At 38.4% G+C, this 16,154-nt stretch overlaps 1 long non-coding RNA gene across 1 annotated transcript in view; it reads left to right on the top strand.

Annotated features, from left to right (window-relative positions):
- Window positions 1-4,869: 4,869 nt before the first annotated feature.
- LOC103390107 (uncharacterized) overlaps window positions 4,870-16,154 on the top strand; it is a 33,234-nt gene continuing 21,949 nt past the window's right edge. Inside the window, exons 1-2 of the long non-coding RNA XR_522653.3 lie at window positions 4,870-5,253; window positions 5,566-5,647. This is a non-coding gene — a long non-coding RNA (uncharacterized LOC103390107). The remainder of the gene's footprint in view (window positions 5,254-5,565; window positions 5,648-16,154) is intronic.

Raw genomic sequence — 16,154 nt, 5'->3', positions numbered from 1 at the left:
AAATGGCTGCCAACAACAAACTGCAATTGAACAGTATGTGTGTAACCCAGAAGAAGAAAAAAGTTCAGAAGGAAGAGCCCAGAATGAACCTGTTTGCCTGTGGTTGCTAGTTAAGTTTCTTGCAACAACATTGCTTTCATGTAAATATGTCGACTAACAAAGTCGTACGCCCTCACTGGCTGTCTCCCCCGTGTTCTTACAGATGGCAGACTGCTTCGGCTGTAGCACCTCAAATGTTTACAGAATAACTGTTGTTCATTTAGCTCTGTGCTAAATGAGCAGCTGTGATGAGCTTTTGGTTTATAAATAACCGTCTGGCAGTTCAGCAAAGGAAATGGCACATCATCACACAGGTATGAGTGACGGTATCCACCCCCTAGTACTACTCCTACTCTCTGCACAAAGAAAGTGTAACTTGTGTGGCTCATTGTGAGATAAATTTCCAGATTCTGACAGATTATAAAACGCATACTTAGCTGCACACATTAGCACGTAACGAATAGGCAGACGCTCCAGAGCCACATGAATGTGTTCCATAGCTGACAGAGTCAAATTTGCGTCATATGTTTTGTTCAAGGATTCTTGTCAGACACAAAAGGTTCTCAGTATTCGCAGATTTTAATGTTTACAACAAGAGTATAGGAATATTTAGCTTTATTTCATTTCATTATTATTGATGATTCTATAGGGCTGCAAAAAAAAAAAAATGTGAAGAATACGTTTTTCTGTGGGATACAGATTTTCTGGTTACACATTAGATAGTTTTGCAAACCGAGAACATTTTTGTTCTTAAAGTGAACTTATATGAGTGGTTGATTTAATCAGTGTGTTCCAGCATCAGCGGCTGATGTTAGTTGAGGACGGCGGTGTCTGCAGTGGCACGGCTGCAGTGGAGAGCTTTTATTTTCTCCGTGTGTGGTTCTCATATCTTGCATTACCCACTGCATTAGTGACCCTTTGCCTCACTCTGCCTGCTTTTAATGAAAGCACACAGGCTTCCTCTACACTCCTCTTTGCTGTCAAAAATTTCAAGCCACCATGGTTACAGACAGCCATCACTGTTGGCTTGTTGACTTTTTATTTATTTTTTAAATAGGACTGTGAATATTAATGACGGACGCAGTCTTTGTATCAGCCTTTAGGAGTGAGACGTGAAGCCACATTTACACACATTCATTTAGTGTGTAATTTATTCAAACCGGTAAACTTGTATCAATGTTGTTGTTTTTTAACATGTTACATTTTATGGCTTAACATTTTGCTTTGAGACGTTGGGTTAATCAATAATTAAAATGTGTTTTGGCCCTAGAAAAAAGCACAACATGTTACAGTCTCCAATGGCTGCAAACGCTCAATAACTGACTTTAATTGCTACATGGATTTCAGGAAACAGCGCTGCAGCTTCCAGCCCTTTAAGACAGGAATTTTATCTTAAGATCCATCTCTGATAACATGGATACTGCAAGTCAACTAATTTCTAAGCTTCTCTCTCCTCAGAGCATCGATCCAAGCACAACATCCTTGGTGCTTTCCTTGTTCACCGGTGTGCCACAGTGCAGCCTCTTCACCACCGACCCATTGTGCAGGTGCACTGGCTCCACACTAACATTACTAATCAACCACCCACACAATACATTTATAAATACAGACGATCAAACTCCCTCCTCAGGGTCTCACCAGGGTATTTTTCATCTGTGCTGTCAAGCAGTCAGACTCCATCAGATGGCAACCCAGTCACTGAGCAGGTTTTTCAAAGCCAGGTGTAAACGGGGTGTTAGCGAGACCTGCAGCAGCGCTGGTTTATCATCCCACAGTTGGGTTCCTTTGAGCTCATTATCTCATGGAGTGTTGCAGTGCTATGACTTTCAAGAAATTTGATTCATAGAAAAAAGAAATAGCTCCATTCTTTTCAAGCACCCTGCGGGAGTTTCATATTAAAATGAAAATGTCAGAAAGAAACCACACGTTTGACTGTTGGCTCCAGTATCACTTCCAAAAATGTATAATAATATTTTTGGGGTGCTTGAGGAAATGTAGGGACAACCGTTTGTTTTCCCGCTGCTGCACAGACAGACACTTTCTTAGAGATTTTAGATATGAAAGAGGGAAGGACAATTTTAGTACATAAACTGGAACCATTGTTTGAACTGCTTACTTTAGAAATACACGAGATCCTTGTGTTAAGGAACTAAGTCACAAACAGCAAAAGTAACGCAGTTGCTAACAGACAACAGTGTGTATGTGTGTTTTTTCTCAGTGTTCGCATGCACGTGGGTGTGTTTTCTGTTGGGGTTGGCTGCAACTCAGCTCTCAGTGAGCTACGAGTAATATTGGATCAAGCAAATTGTTGGCTAAACACTTGTGGCTAAAGGCCTATCATGCTAGGTTAAGCACATCTTTTTCTTTATTAATCTCACCTTCACATTTAGTGTCAGTGAAGTTTTCAATTATTCCTATTCTGCACGTTTTGAGCATCTGGAGGAAACCAGAGTACATGAAGAAAACCCAAACACGGGGAAGCATCATACTCCAGGCAGTAGATTAAACCGTTACACCACTGTCATACTCCATACGGAAAGGCAGTAGATTAAACCGTTACACCACTGCTTTACTTGCTGTACGGTAAGACCAAAAACTTCTTCTTACTAAAATGACCAGAAAGTGATGTTTTTAAAAAAATAACACTTAAGAACATTGAGATCATCCTAACTTCCCCCCATATAGCAGCACTTGATAGAAGATTGACTGAGTGAAAAGTTATATAGATCTGATCCCTGTGTTCTGGTGAATGACTACCCCCCATATAGCAGCACTTGATAAACGGTTGACTGAGTGAAAAGTTATATAAGATCTGATCCCTGTGTTCTGGTGAATGTGAAACAGGGCCTAAAAAGTCAAACATCCATGTTTCCATATTTATTTATTTTTTTTACCACAATGCTCTCGTGACTTCATCCTTATTACATGTTGGCCTAATTGAAGGTGCTGAAAGTACAAGGTCCCAGTAGAGACTTGTGTTTATCTGTGCATCCAATAGCCTGCCTGACACACAAACAGGGAATAGCCATGACCTGCTTATTGTTGGTGACACCACACAAATATGGAGCAGCAGTTAATAACAGCGAGGACCCCTGGAGAGCCTTTGTTAGCATGATGGTATTAAGAGGAAAGTGGCTGTTATTGAACTCGCACCAAAGGGTCCTGGTTCTACTTGGAGATGTGAACATAATGAACCACACCATAAAACCTACACCTCTCTGTTTGTGCAGGATGTTTACTGTAAAGTGCACACTAAAAAAACTCCCTGCATCAAAAAAGAATTATGGGTATTCTGAGGGGACTGATGGACTTGAAAAGGAGATATACACATATCGTGCTATGTGTGTGTGTGTGTGTGTTTTGTTTGTGTGTTCCATCATGCCTGGAGCATGCTATATCTTGCCAATACTGATCTGTCACTCTGCTTTTCCACCTTTTTGATCCTGGGTGAAATATCTGAACAGCTATTTGATGAATTGCCAACACATTTTGGTAGAGAGGCTCGCAGTCACCAGATGATGAATCCCGCTGACACTGATGATCTCAAGACCTTTCAAGTGGCACCCTTATGAATCTGACAATCTGACAGTTTTTATCTCTTTTTTTGGTGGGGGGTTGAGCAGATTTGTTACACACCATCATGATGTCAGAGGTTTCTCACAGGGATGTTTATGATCCACAGGCTTTTCATCTTGTGCCACCGGTACGTCAATATTTTTAATAATTGTGTAAAATGCGAGGTTCAGGGTGCAGTAAAAAATAAAAAATCACTGGCGTCTAACCTCATGCAGCTTGTCGCAATATAACCCTGTGTATGTCAACACATGTATAAGGTTTAATTTCAGTGTCCACTGGGGTACAGTCAAAAAGTTACGTTGTGTAGTTTGGCATGTGGAATATTGACTTATACTGTTATATACTGTAAGATCTACTTTGCTCAACAGTCATTTGTTGCCATTGTTTGAACATCTACTTGAAAATATACTAGACTCTGGCTACAGACCTAGAATACAGCAGGCGAGTGAAGGACAAACTGTTGTGAAGACTGAGGCCTGACATTGTCCTGCTAAAAAACCTTGCTCTTCCTGCATTATCTTAATATAAATATATGTCTGTCTAAAATTGCAGTACCAGCATCTGCACTAAAAGGTACCTTCAAATTTACAGTATAGATTCAGAATCCCAATGACATAATGCAGCCACCTTGCAGGTGCTTGTGTCGGCAGGGACAGAATTGCCCTTTACAATTCCTATTTTACATGCACAGAGTGCAGCTCATGAAAACAATAGTAGCGCGCATCGATGTATCATATTGTTTTACAATCTCTTTTTGACATGCTGGTAATACTTTTGTCTCAGATAAAGATACAAAACCACCGTTTCAGAAAAAAAGAGTTGTTTGAACAATGTTTATAAGCAGTGGCTAAAGAAATGGCCATTTTATCACTTGGAAAATGTACTGTAAACATTGTTCTGTATTGTAAAAAATACACAAATGCATCAATTAAAAATAATTAACAGTTGACACACAACTGTTAATTCTATGCCCTGTCTATGCCCTGTTTTAAATTATTATCTGTTTTATTATTTGATGTAAAGTGTCCTTGAGTGTCCTGAAAGGCGCTTTTTAAATAAAATTTATTATTATTATTATTAAACAGAATTACCAAATGTAGAAAACTAAGTAGCACCAAATCTAAGGTACCAGGTTCTGTTCTGGTGTATTTAATTCACACAGCTTTTTTGTTTTTGGATAAGCAAAGCAGTCATTGCTGTCTAGGTCAACTAGAATTTGTGTCATTTATCACACAATCCGATAGTGACCACCTCTACAAGGCAGAGAGCATCAAAATCTAATTATATCACATAATCCTATTCTCTGTTGTCCATCTGTACACCTAGCTTGTTCCAAACTGCCATCAACCATGGCTGCATTCACAGTCAGAGCTTAAATGCATTATGTTGTACAGTTTTAGTGTGTAAATGTGCATCTATATTGCTTTGAGCAAAGATAAAGTCAATGTAAGAAGATTAACATGAAGGTGGCTGAGCATAATGATTAAAATATTATTCAGAGTTGTCCAGCAGAGTGGTGAACAGAGAGGGGGAAGAATCAGTTATTAACCTAACACATTACCGGTCACTAGGTGGGTGACCATCTGCCCCAACTGTGTGTTTGAAAGAGTAGGGGGCCAAGAAGATTCAAAAACCACGGTACAGTAACAGCTATATAATAACAACAACAACAACTATTATTATTATTATCGTAACAATTGGTGACGCAAAGTAAATATCGATGAATGCAGTTTATTGGCAAAACGAAGCAAATGACTCAAAGCTCCGTGTAAACCGAGTGGGTAAGATAATCTTACTCAATACTATATATGTACAATACTTACAATACATACGACTTACTACGATATTAGATATCTGTCAACACAGTGTGGGTATTTAATGTAGTTTACCGCCTCCTGGAGCAGTTACCAATTGTCCTAGGCTAATAATAGTTAATTTTCATTTTTATAGCAATGTGACGTGAAGAACCCGAATGCACCTGCGTACGGCAAGTCAACGACAAGGTGGAGAAGATGTCGATGCAGCAAAAAAGGTAGTTGTGAGCTACGTTTTATTAACTATACGAAGATACAATGTGTGCTAAAGAGTGGTTTGAGCAAACAAAAAACAAACTATTACGAAACAAGAGTCTTTCACAAGCAAAGCTGAGTTGTTAAATATGCTGTTTCGTTCATATAAAAGTAGGTGAACTTAACGGTCGGGATAAGAGAGTTTTTGACGTGTGGTATTTTTCTTAACGTGTGGGACGTTCAAGGAAAAGCCAACCTGTCGGTTTTATAACGTTGAAGCTAACCTGTTAGCAAGTCCATATAGCATCGTACTTTCGTCACTTTTTTTCTCGTTGTGTTTACAAAGTCTTTGAAGACATGCTTTGAATTGTTACGGTAGTATTTAACGCAGAGACACAAAACATTAGAAGAGCGAGTTTGATCTATTTGTTAAATTGTATTATTTGTTTGACAAAGCTCGGAAATGCAGATTTTACTCTTATGTGTGATTGGATTGTAATCTACTTAATCTGTGTAATTTGTATAGAATTTAAAATAGTGTTTGGTTGATTATTTGCAATTTTGCTAAAGTTGCTCTGGATTTTGTTTTCATGAGACTGAATTAGACTGAATCAGTTTGTCACACACGTCTGGTCTTAGTAAACAAACACCTCACAGTAAACGTTGTGAGTGCATAGCATGAGGACAATTACAGGTGTAAATGCTTATTTGTACAGAGAGGGACAGTTGGAAAGTTGAGCTCATTGAATTGTGGGGTAATGCTGTATATGAAGAAACGGAACCTCAGAAGAGACCGTAGTACCAACCATACACAGTACTGTGAGGCTATTGTCTTTATAAATGCAGCAGTTCAATATCAAGACAAAAGTAAAAGACGTAAATGTAGTGCTGTTTATATGACGTAAAAAGTGTGTACCATTTCAGTGTATCGTTATTTGTTTTCCGTGTATCCTCCTCTCTGCTTTGCATCATCTGTTCCAATCTTCCTTCACTTTTTTATCCTTTTTTCCTGGTTCACACATTTGCAAAGACACTCATAGCGCTTATAAAAATAGCAGTCTTGTCAAGATTTCTGTGAATGCAAGTGACATTGCTGCAACAAAGCTTTTATTTTGAGGTGTTATTTTCACATTGCTTTTTCTTTAACAGCTGTAGGATATGTTTTTGCATTCAGAGAGATTCAACCAAAAGTTGTAAAAATGTATGTCCCATAGAATTCAGTAACACAAACTCACGCCTATTTAATTACCAGTGTCTTTTAACAGTACTGTATTACTGCTCATAGTAAATAGAACAGTGCTGTCATTTCCTTATGCAAATGCAAATGTTTACGTCTCCCTGTTTAATGTGTTTACAAGATGCAGGGTGCATTCACTACCCGAATTGTTCTGCCTTGTTTTTCCTTTTACTGTTTTCATGGATGGATTTGAGGCCTGAAGGTGAGGCTGAGGATAAAGTAGCTGATCTGCTGTCCAAGTCACACATTTAGTCACAAGATTTGAGTCATGACCAAAAGGGTCAACCTGCAGATATAAGCGGCAGAAATTAGTTTTCTTTGCAGGAAAAGGCTCAGTAACTGAGATTCTCTGATAGCCTTTCAAAGCTCCTGAACTACTGTTGCAGCCATTTCTCCTTTATGTTCAATCAGGGCTAAGGTGTTGAGGGCATCTGATTAAGATGTCACCCTGAAGCTTTACTGTACTGATATTCCTAGCACGTCAGACTGGGACAAAGCCCAGAAGACTTGGCAGGGATTATGTATTCCGAGTGGTCTGTGAAAGCCTCAGGATCCCCTAAGAAGAGGCTCGGAGCCCATGACTTGGGAACAGGCTGGCTTAGCTGCTTATATTAGTTGGCTACCATTGGAACTGAAGCTCTGATAAGGGGATGAAGGGATAGAGAGATGTTTTTTCATAGTGGTTTAAATGTTACTAATGAATTTTTCCACCCGGGGCATAAAGTTGAACATTTATCATAAACCCCAAATCTTACCAAGACGAATAGGGATGCAAAATTTCCAGAGGGATAATGTAGTTTATTTTAATTTGGCTTTTAAATCCATAAACAAAAAGCTTGGCCTTAAGGGCGACTGTTGGCCTTTACTTTTCCATATTTTTCTGGTAAGACTGCAGTCATGCTGATAAAGGCCAACATTTGATAGAGAACTTGACAGTATCATTGTGTGATAAATATCTTCTGCAGTGGTCACATTACATCAGAATAAATTATGAATTTGAGAGCTACACTGATCATTTTAGAACTTGGTAACAATATATGTCTTTGACAATATCCATTTGGAAACAATCTTATAACAAATGATTGGTAATTTAGTCTAGTTAGAGTTCTGGGTGCTCATTGTACGGCCAGTGTCAGCCTAAGAGCGATGACAAGTAAACAAAGAGGTGGGCAATTAAGGAAAATAGCAGTGATTGCATTTTGAGTAGAGAAGCTGCAAAGTGCAGAATGTAGCTGTGTGACCTCTGCATGATTGAAGTCACAATGATGAATCACTGTCAACACAAGATATAACATAACAAAACAAGAATGTACCAGTGGCCCCCAACCTTCAGGTCAAGGTCAGCTGGTATCAGCCGTTACTGTGGACCAGTAGCACACGCCATTGTTGAAGGATCATTTAATGTAGTTAGTATTAGAGTCTGAATGACCTGTTGTTTTGAAACATTGCCAGATTATCTTTTAAAGAAAAGTTTAATCTTGATACTCTTTGATACTCAAATTACTTAAGACTGAGCCACTCTGAGGTTGTCTCTGTGATGTCTTTTGTTTATTTTGAAATTGGCCCACATTAGCGCTTTATGTTGGTAGAAACATTTTGACACATTTGCCTACATAGATGTGATTACAGCTCTTGTATCCAAGAGAGGGAATTATATTTTAATGTTTTTTTCTCTCTTTTGACAGTGGCCTTCATTACCTCCTTAGTTTAACAGCCTGACAGAGAATTGTGGGAAAAAAACTCATCCAGGAGAAAAGGTTAACAGGAGGTAGACTGAGCTGGGAGAAAAGGACAACTTCTATTTATTGTGTGTTTTTAAGGCAGGGATCTGCACAAGTGAATCTCTGTGCGATTCTCCTTCTGTCATTTCCTATCAAAAGCTATTCATGGTGATCTCCCTTTGTGAATATAGCAGCAAGTCTGCTCTGATTTTTCAGGTTCCACCTGCCTTTGCACATAGTGTATAACATGGCCCATTTCACAAGGATGACTGCGAGGTTACATTTGACTGCAAAAAAGAAGAAAGAATGTCAAAGGTGTTTTTTCTGTTGTGCATATTTTATACGCTGCTGTAGATCTTTTATATGTAGGTCCTTCACAGGAACTGTAGGAAGTGACACAGCTTATTTGACTTTGAACATAAACAGTGCACTATTTGGTATGTTTTATTTATATTCAGACAGAGGAGAAAGTCCTTGATAGAAGAGGAATATCATATTAATTACTATCCCAACAGTAAGCTGAACTATGCCATGGAGATGATGTGAAATGCAGATTCATGCTGTGTATACTGTTGACAGTCTATGCATTTTATATCCTCTCACTAAGAAACTACGAATATCTTTTTATATATTGTGTCCAAAACCTGTCATCCTGAGCCCCAAGTGTTATATAAGCTATTTTAAACCTCTAATGTTCTTCTGTTTACATTTTATTGCCTCCATTTATTGGGATAGTTTTGTGCATTTTTTTATTTTTATTTTGACGTGCCATCAGAACGTTTCACATAAAATATTTTCAGGAGGACATTATGCTGTTTTTTAAAATTCCCATGGTAATATATAAAATTCTATTTTGACATGAATCCAACACTAATGCTGTAAAAAGATGGTAGCTTCTTTCTCGTTGCTCTCTTACTTGGCCCAAAGGCATTCATTGGTTTTCCTATTTAAACTCCCCGTGGACCCACTCAGCTCCGTAATGTTGCATATTTCTGTATTAGGCAGAATTTAAACATAAAGTTGTGGTTGTACTGTATGCTAAGAATTGTAAAACTTTCTGTTTGATAGGTGTGTTCTGATTCCAGTACTTTTTTTTTTACAATTACACTATTTAATCTTGGAAGTACTGTTGATCCTTATCTTAAACTAATGTATGTTTGAAATTTAAAACAATTTAACACCCATCAATCTCAGTGAATGTTGTGTTTAGAGTTTAGAGTTTGTAGCTTTCTGTTAGACAGTGAATAAAAACTACCCCTCCCACCCAAATTTAGAGTTTGTAGCTTTCTGTTAGGCAGTGAATAAAAACTACCCCTCCCACCCCCCTGCTGCACACATTTACCCCCAATATCATGAGCAGCCAAGGGCTGTAAAGCTACCAGGAATTCAATACAATGAAGCAAGTGTTCCTTGTGTGGTATTATGGTAGTTTTATGTGGAATTTTGGTATACCTTACTCTTTACCAAATTTAATGTATCTTTTACTGCTTACTGGATATTCTGGACTTGCAGGTGAAGTCACATCTGTTAAAAATTTAAGGATTTAAGGAAATTTAAGGAATGGGAAAAAGCCTTGCACCGCAGGTGAAGTCACATCTGTTGAAAATTTAAGTATTTAAGGAAATTTAAGGAATGGGAAAAAACACGTATGAGTCGTGCTGGTCTTTAGTTAACTTTGTTGCATACATTTCTTCCGTGGTATGGTGGTAGCTTTTAGTTGTCATGGTCTTAGATGATGCCCTCTTTTGGCCAAAGAAAGTATTACATTCATTTATGATCTGTACTTTGCATTAAATTATAAGTCGCAAGCCCAGCAAAGCTACTTACAGGGTACATATAATCCGGAAAATACTTTGGTTATTCTAGTAATTGTCAACAACATTGATGAAGTAAGATTTGACATTTTTGATCTCACATTGTGTATATTTCTATCTGTCTTTAAATGGATGTGCCTATTATCCATCTGTTCGTCAATTCATCAATTGGTCAGAGTCTGTACATCTCTCAGAATGTCCATCCATCTATCTATCATCCGTTAATTCATATACCCATCCATCCAATAATAATTTCATTCTCTCTTCCTCTCCTCATATAGCTGCTGATGAATCTCCACACCACATTCTCATATGTGAACAAGGGTCATTTCAATAATCCCAGAATGTTAAAAGGATATTAATGCCTTCACTGATGATGCAGAGTAATTGTATTGCGCCTTCTCACAATGTACCAACTACATGACTGATGAGACTTGCTACGTATTTCACAGATCGGAAAATTCCCAGCGCTGAGCCAAGATTGAGGCCACTAAACTTTAAATGAAGCAGAGAAAATTAAATAACGTTATTCCCCGTCTTTTAATGAAATACAAATCTCTTGACATTAGTGCTGACATTTTCCAGAAAACACCATCCCTGAAATTACACTTTGGTTGGAACTTGTCCGTTTATGGCGAAAAAAGCTTGTTACAGGCCCTCGGCTGACAATATAAGAGCAGAGAAACTTCAGGCAAAACGTCAGGCTAATCTTGGATTCTGCTCTTTGTGTGATTAAGACACATCCTCACAGTTTCTGGCACTTATCTCTAATTAGTCAGTCACAGAAACATGTTTTGCTCATTCTCACATCTGCATTATCTTCTTAGCTACTCTACATAGAATATGCAGCATTTGTCTCTTTGTTGATTAACATTTTTTAGTTTTCCTTTGCAAGGAAATGCAAATGGTAGGACTATTATAGATTTCTGTGCCACCCTTATTTACATATTTAAATCCACGCAGGGACATTTTTTGACTTTAAAGACCAACATGTAAAGTAGTCCATATGATCCTCATTTTGAGATACAGAGGAGCACATCTAACAAGTCATTTCATAGACCATCTCTATTCAGTGAGAAAATAATTAGTCTTTATTATGTTGTATAAAAATCTACATCAGTAGGATTACAATGCTGCCACACTGAATGTACGGTATGTATGATGGATGAGCCATTTGGCGTGTATTCATAAATTCCTTATTTGTTTCAGAGCTCTAGTAGAAACCTCTTCACCTCACTGCTTGTGAAAGTCAGAAGTTCATTCTTGTCATTACTGAACCACGACTGCTGAACAACTGCTAATGTTCTGTTAGCAACAGAATAGGTTGGACATAATGCTACGCATGATCCATCCACATAAGAACATTGTTTTTTGTTTTCTTGAAATAAGTAGATGCAGCATTTAAATCATTCCTCAAATCCCCCAGCTCATTTGTCATCTTTACCTACAATGCTTACGCTGAAGGCATGAGGAGAATTAGTGTTGGTGGTGCAGTGTTTGGGTAGGCATGCATGTGTGTGTCTGCGAAATTCATAAATCACTCAAGGTTAGGCAGATAGAAAGTTAGAAAAGGACAGATGGAGATAAAGTGGTTTTTGAAAGAAAACGTTACTTTTGTCTCTGTATTCATATTGATCTTTTTTTTTCTTTTTCGTTTTACTGCATTTCTAAAACGCTGAGAACCAATTCGTCAATGCTGCAGATTACAGATTTCCTCTCTCATCAGTTGCATAGCCGTCATCCACTCCATGACTGAATAATAATGGTAAAAGAAGCTCCCCCAGCAACACAACCCTCATGATTTATTAAACAAACAAGTACTGATTCCACTCCCTGTTAAGATGGATCCCCCTCCGTGCTCTCCCTGGAACCTCCTGCCTACTTAAATTAGATGAGCCTGCATGTATTTCTAAAGTCAATATTTCAATATACCCCATTGACACGTTCACTGGTAATCTATTTGAATTAAATTAACCTGGGTAGTTTAGCTGGAAAGTGTTGGCCTTGGATCCACATATCCAGGAGGTTTCCAATAGATTGGGGAAATGCGTGTCCCTTTATATAGAGAAGCCACCGGAGGCTGGAGTTGGGCTCAGGCAATAAGACAGAAAATGTAATATGGTGGCATTAGCTGTCCCACTGGGCCAAGATATCTCAAACAGAGAAGGCAGGCTTCATACCGTCTCCTCTTTTTTCACACTTCTGTGCTGTGCTTTTCCATGTTCCACTGACCCTTTTCTTTACCCTCTTATTCACTCGTTTGGCTTGCATGCTGTCACTCACACACACACACACATGCACAGTGGCACACATGCACTGCAAAGTGATAAGCTTTGGGCTCTGTCTTGCTATGACCCTAACCTCATTGTAGAGATTATTGGGCAGCTTCACAGAAGAGCTAACCTGATTTTGCCTGTAGGAATACAGACTCAGCTATTTGTTTGGTAACTTGCATACTTCCAACACTTCTGCTGTTATCCATTCTGCACTCTATGGACTGTTTTGAGAATACGGACATGCCGTTGCCTCCTGGGGGCAAGATAACTGCAGGCTTTGAAATCCTGAAATTAAAGTTTTTTACACCATGCTGTATCGTTCCATCTTCAGACAGGAAAACCAGGCCTTCACAGTCTTTGCCTGTAGCCAAACATATACTGGATTAGCCCAGTGATTAATGGCAACGGTCTGCATTCTTATTTGGAGCCACCTGTTGTGCTTAGTACTATATTGTCAATGTTGGCCCACAATGCTCACCCAAATGCAAATGTGACCTCACACTAAACAACAGAAACACAAACATAATGGCAGAATTGAAAAACCCACAACATGGGAGAACAGCCTGGATAGTTTTAACTTTATTATGAATCTCAAATTTCTCTAGCCTAAATGTTCAGCTGAAAGAGAAGAGAAAATGAGTCATGATAACATGTGATACAGTAACATAGAGGAGCAAGATGAGAAGAAAATATAGAAGGTCAATAGTAGAATGCTTAGTTATTTTTGAAAGAAAAACATTAAAATATAAAATATATTTTCATCGTGGGCTTGGCGTTTTGTGTCATCAATTTTTGTATTTGTGTGTTGCCCCTGTGTTCTTGTTGATTTCATATTCCCTTGACATTTTCTTTCTTTTGCATTTGCTGTGTGGTTTATGGGCCACCATAGTCTCTTAATCTAATTTGAATAATTTACAAAGCTGCCCTTTTCTTAAAACCTTTTGTTATGAAGTCCTCATTACAAAAGTCTTATGATGAAATGTGTATCTGTGTTAAAAATCAAGTAAAACAAGTTTTATTGTAATCATTTTTTCTTCTCTATGTTTGGCGTTTTTTTAAACCTGTATGGGTAGGTGCAAATGACAGCATCTTTTGTGGTGCATCAGTAAGCAGCAATAATTAGTAACTACAGTTTGCAAATAGCAAACATGCTAGAATTAAAGCAAAAAAGTCACAGTTCATGCTTCTGGGACATAAAGCACCATTTTTAAAATTTATTTATTTTTGTTGTTGTTGTTGTTTTTTACAGTACTCACCAAAATATTTTGGTTAGTCAGCGGAATAGAGTGGATTACTAATTTTCAGATTTTCATCTTCAGCTCATTTTTGGAAAGTGCACCAACTTTTCTGGTAACAAATAGGGGGCACCACTCAAACCTTACCCCAAAAGACCCCAGCCCACTCATCCCTTTGTCTACTTGCACACACAACTACAGTCAGTACAGTGACATGCTGTGCACATAAGGATGTGCTGCAGTAGCTCCAGGCAAAAGAATAACGTTGTCAACTTTCTGCTGAATTGCAATGTAATGTCCATAGCACAGCATAACAGCCATCACTTATGGCATGCAATCGACTGCACACATATACAGCATTACATCAACAGCAGTAAAAATAACTTTGATAACTTAATTGTATTATTTCTTCTTGGTACAGTAACCTTGTACTGTGTCATTATTATGTCCTTCCACTTCTGTCACTACCTCAGTGTCTGAGCGCATCTGTCTCATGAAAGATTATTCTTGCTAGGTGCACGGACATGTCTCATGAAAGATTATTCTTGCTAGGGTATGAGCAGACTTTCCTCCAGATGGAAAATTACAGGCTTATTTCCATACTTCACATCACCCCCAGCTTCCCCACTAACGTCCTCATTCTTGTACAGCTGACTGCACAGCGAACTCCCAGGTCCTCTGGGGGCAGTAGGCTCAACACCTCTGCTTGTCCACTCTGCACTCAGCTGGCCTACACAAGCCATGTATCCTGCTATTAGACTTGATGTGAGGAAAGAAAACAGATGTTGATTACTGAGTCTTTCCTGGCATTGTACTGCTCGACAGAATGTGTACTCTCATACACATGCATTATGCAACAGCTGTACTTTATTGATTGTCTGCGAATGTCTCTTTTTATGTTTCATATTTTTCTTTTTCTCTTGTCCTCCTGTTTGTCAGAGTTCCTGTTCTGTCCGCTTCATATTGATGTTAGTTCAAACAAGTTAAAAGAAGAAGAAAGAAAAACTTAATTGAAGAATATTTCCTGTAACTGGTGCAGCTCTTCTGTTAGGTGCTGAAAATGTTTCTTGAAAATATTTCTTGAAAATTATCATTATGTTTCTTTTTTGAGGATTTAGTATTTACTGGTGAAGACATCTTCTACCTTTGGTGTTACGTCGCCATCTCCAGCAAATTTACTTAGAAAGTGTTGTGCTATCATTTTGATGTACGCCATTAAAACTAGCTAACTACTTCGCACGGAAACTAGTTGACAAGCAGAGCAGAAGAATGTTTCATTACACAGTGTATGTGTTTGATTGTGCTACATTCCCTTGCGTTGTTTTTTTGGGAACGTTTTGCCGTGTGAGTCAAACAGTTATGATGTAGATTATGATGTTACCACTGTGTTAGCGGAGATGAGTGACATCATGTATGTACTTGAGTAGAATATGCGTGTGCCGACATTGAGTTGCGTTGCACTGTAGAAACGGACCACCAGTAATTTTATATACTACTACTTTGACCATGCATCAGTCAAGTGCTTTACCCTGTTTTAGTCTCTTGCTGTAGCTACTCCAGAAGAAGAGGTCTCACTGTGAGGTGTAGGATTATCTCATTAGCATCCACCCTTCAAGCTGGTTATTGAAAAAATAAATGAACAAATTGAAGTGCAGTAAATTATTGATTATATTATCATCTACATTTGGGGCAGAGTGGGACAGAGGTTGGTGAGTGACTTTATAAAGTGCCCATTGAGGCACACAATGGCGCCATCCATCTTCCTTGCTTTCCTTTCAGCTCTGATTAAATGAGTGTGATGGATCTCAACATCATTAGAGAGACTGAGGGCGAGCAGATTGAAGCCTTCACAAATCAGCTTTATGTGAGAAGAGCGTAGGGTGTCGCTGACAGCTTTACAGCTCCTGTGGTATTAATGGAAAGGACCGTTTTAAATCGCATGGCCCTTCAGCCAGTTTGACATCTGACGTATCGTAACCAGGGGTCATTATAGATCTGTATGCATCGAGTTATGAGTATTTCCATTGGTGCTTTATACCTTAGTCGGCACATTAGTGGTTATCTATTGGTGTTGCAGCTCAGTATTTTTATCCTGAAGGCATAATGTTAATGTGGACTCAAAGCCCAAAGATGTCAATTATGTAGACGTTAGGAGTATATGTATGCTGGAATTGAAATCAATATCATTTTTTTTAAATTTTGTGTTAAAGTTTGACTGTGACTTCAAGGTTTTACTGGAAACATATT

The sequence above is a fragment of the Cynoglossus semilaevis genome, chromosome 14 (genome assembly GCF_000523025.1).
Source record: "Cynoglossus semilaevis isolate Cse_v1.0 chromosome 14, Cse_v1.0, whole genome shotgun sequence".
In the NCBI taxonomy this organism is placed as follows: domain Eukaryota; kingdom Metazoa; phylum Chordata; class Actinopteri; order Pleuronectiformes; family Cynoglossidae; genus Cynoglossus; species Cynoglossus semilaevis.
Note: the sequence above shows the minus strand (reverse complement) of the source record. Positions and strands in the feature narration are given on the sequence as shown.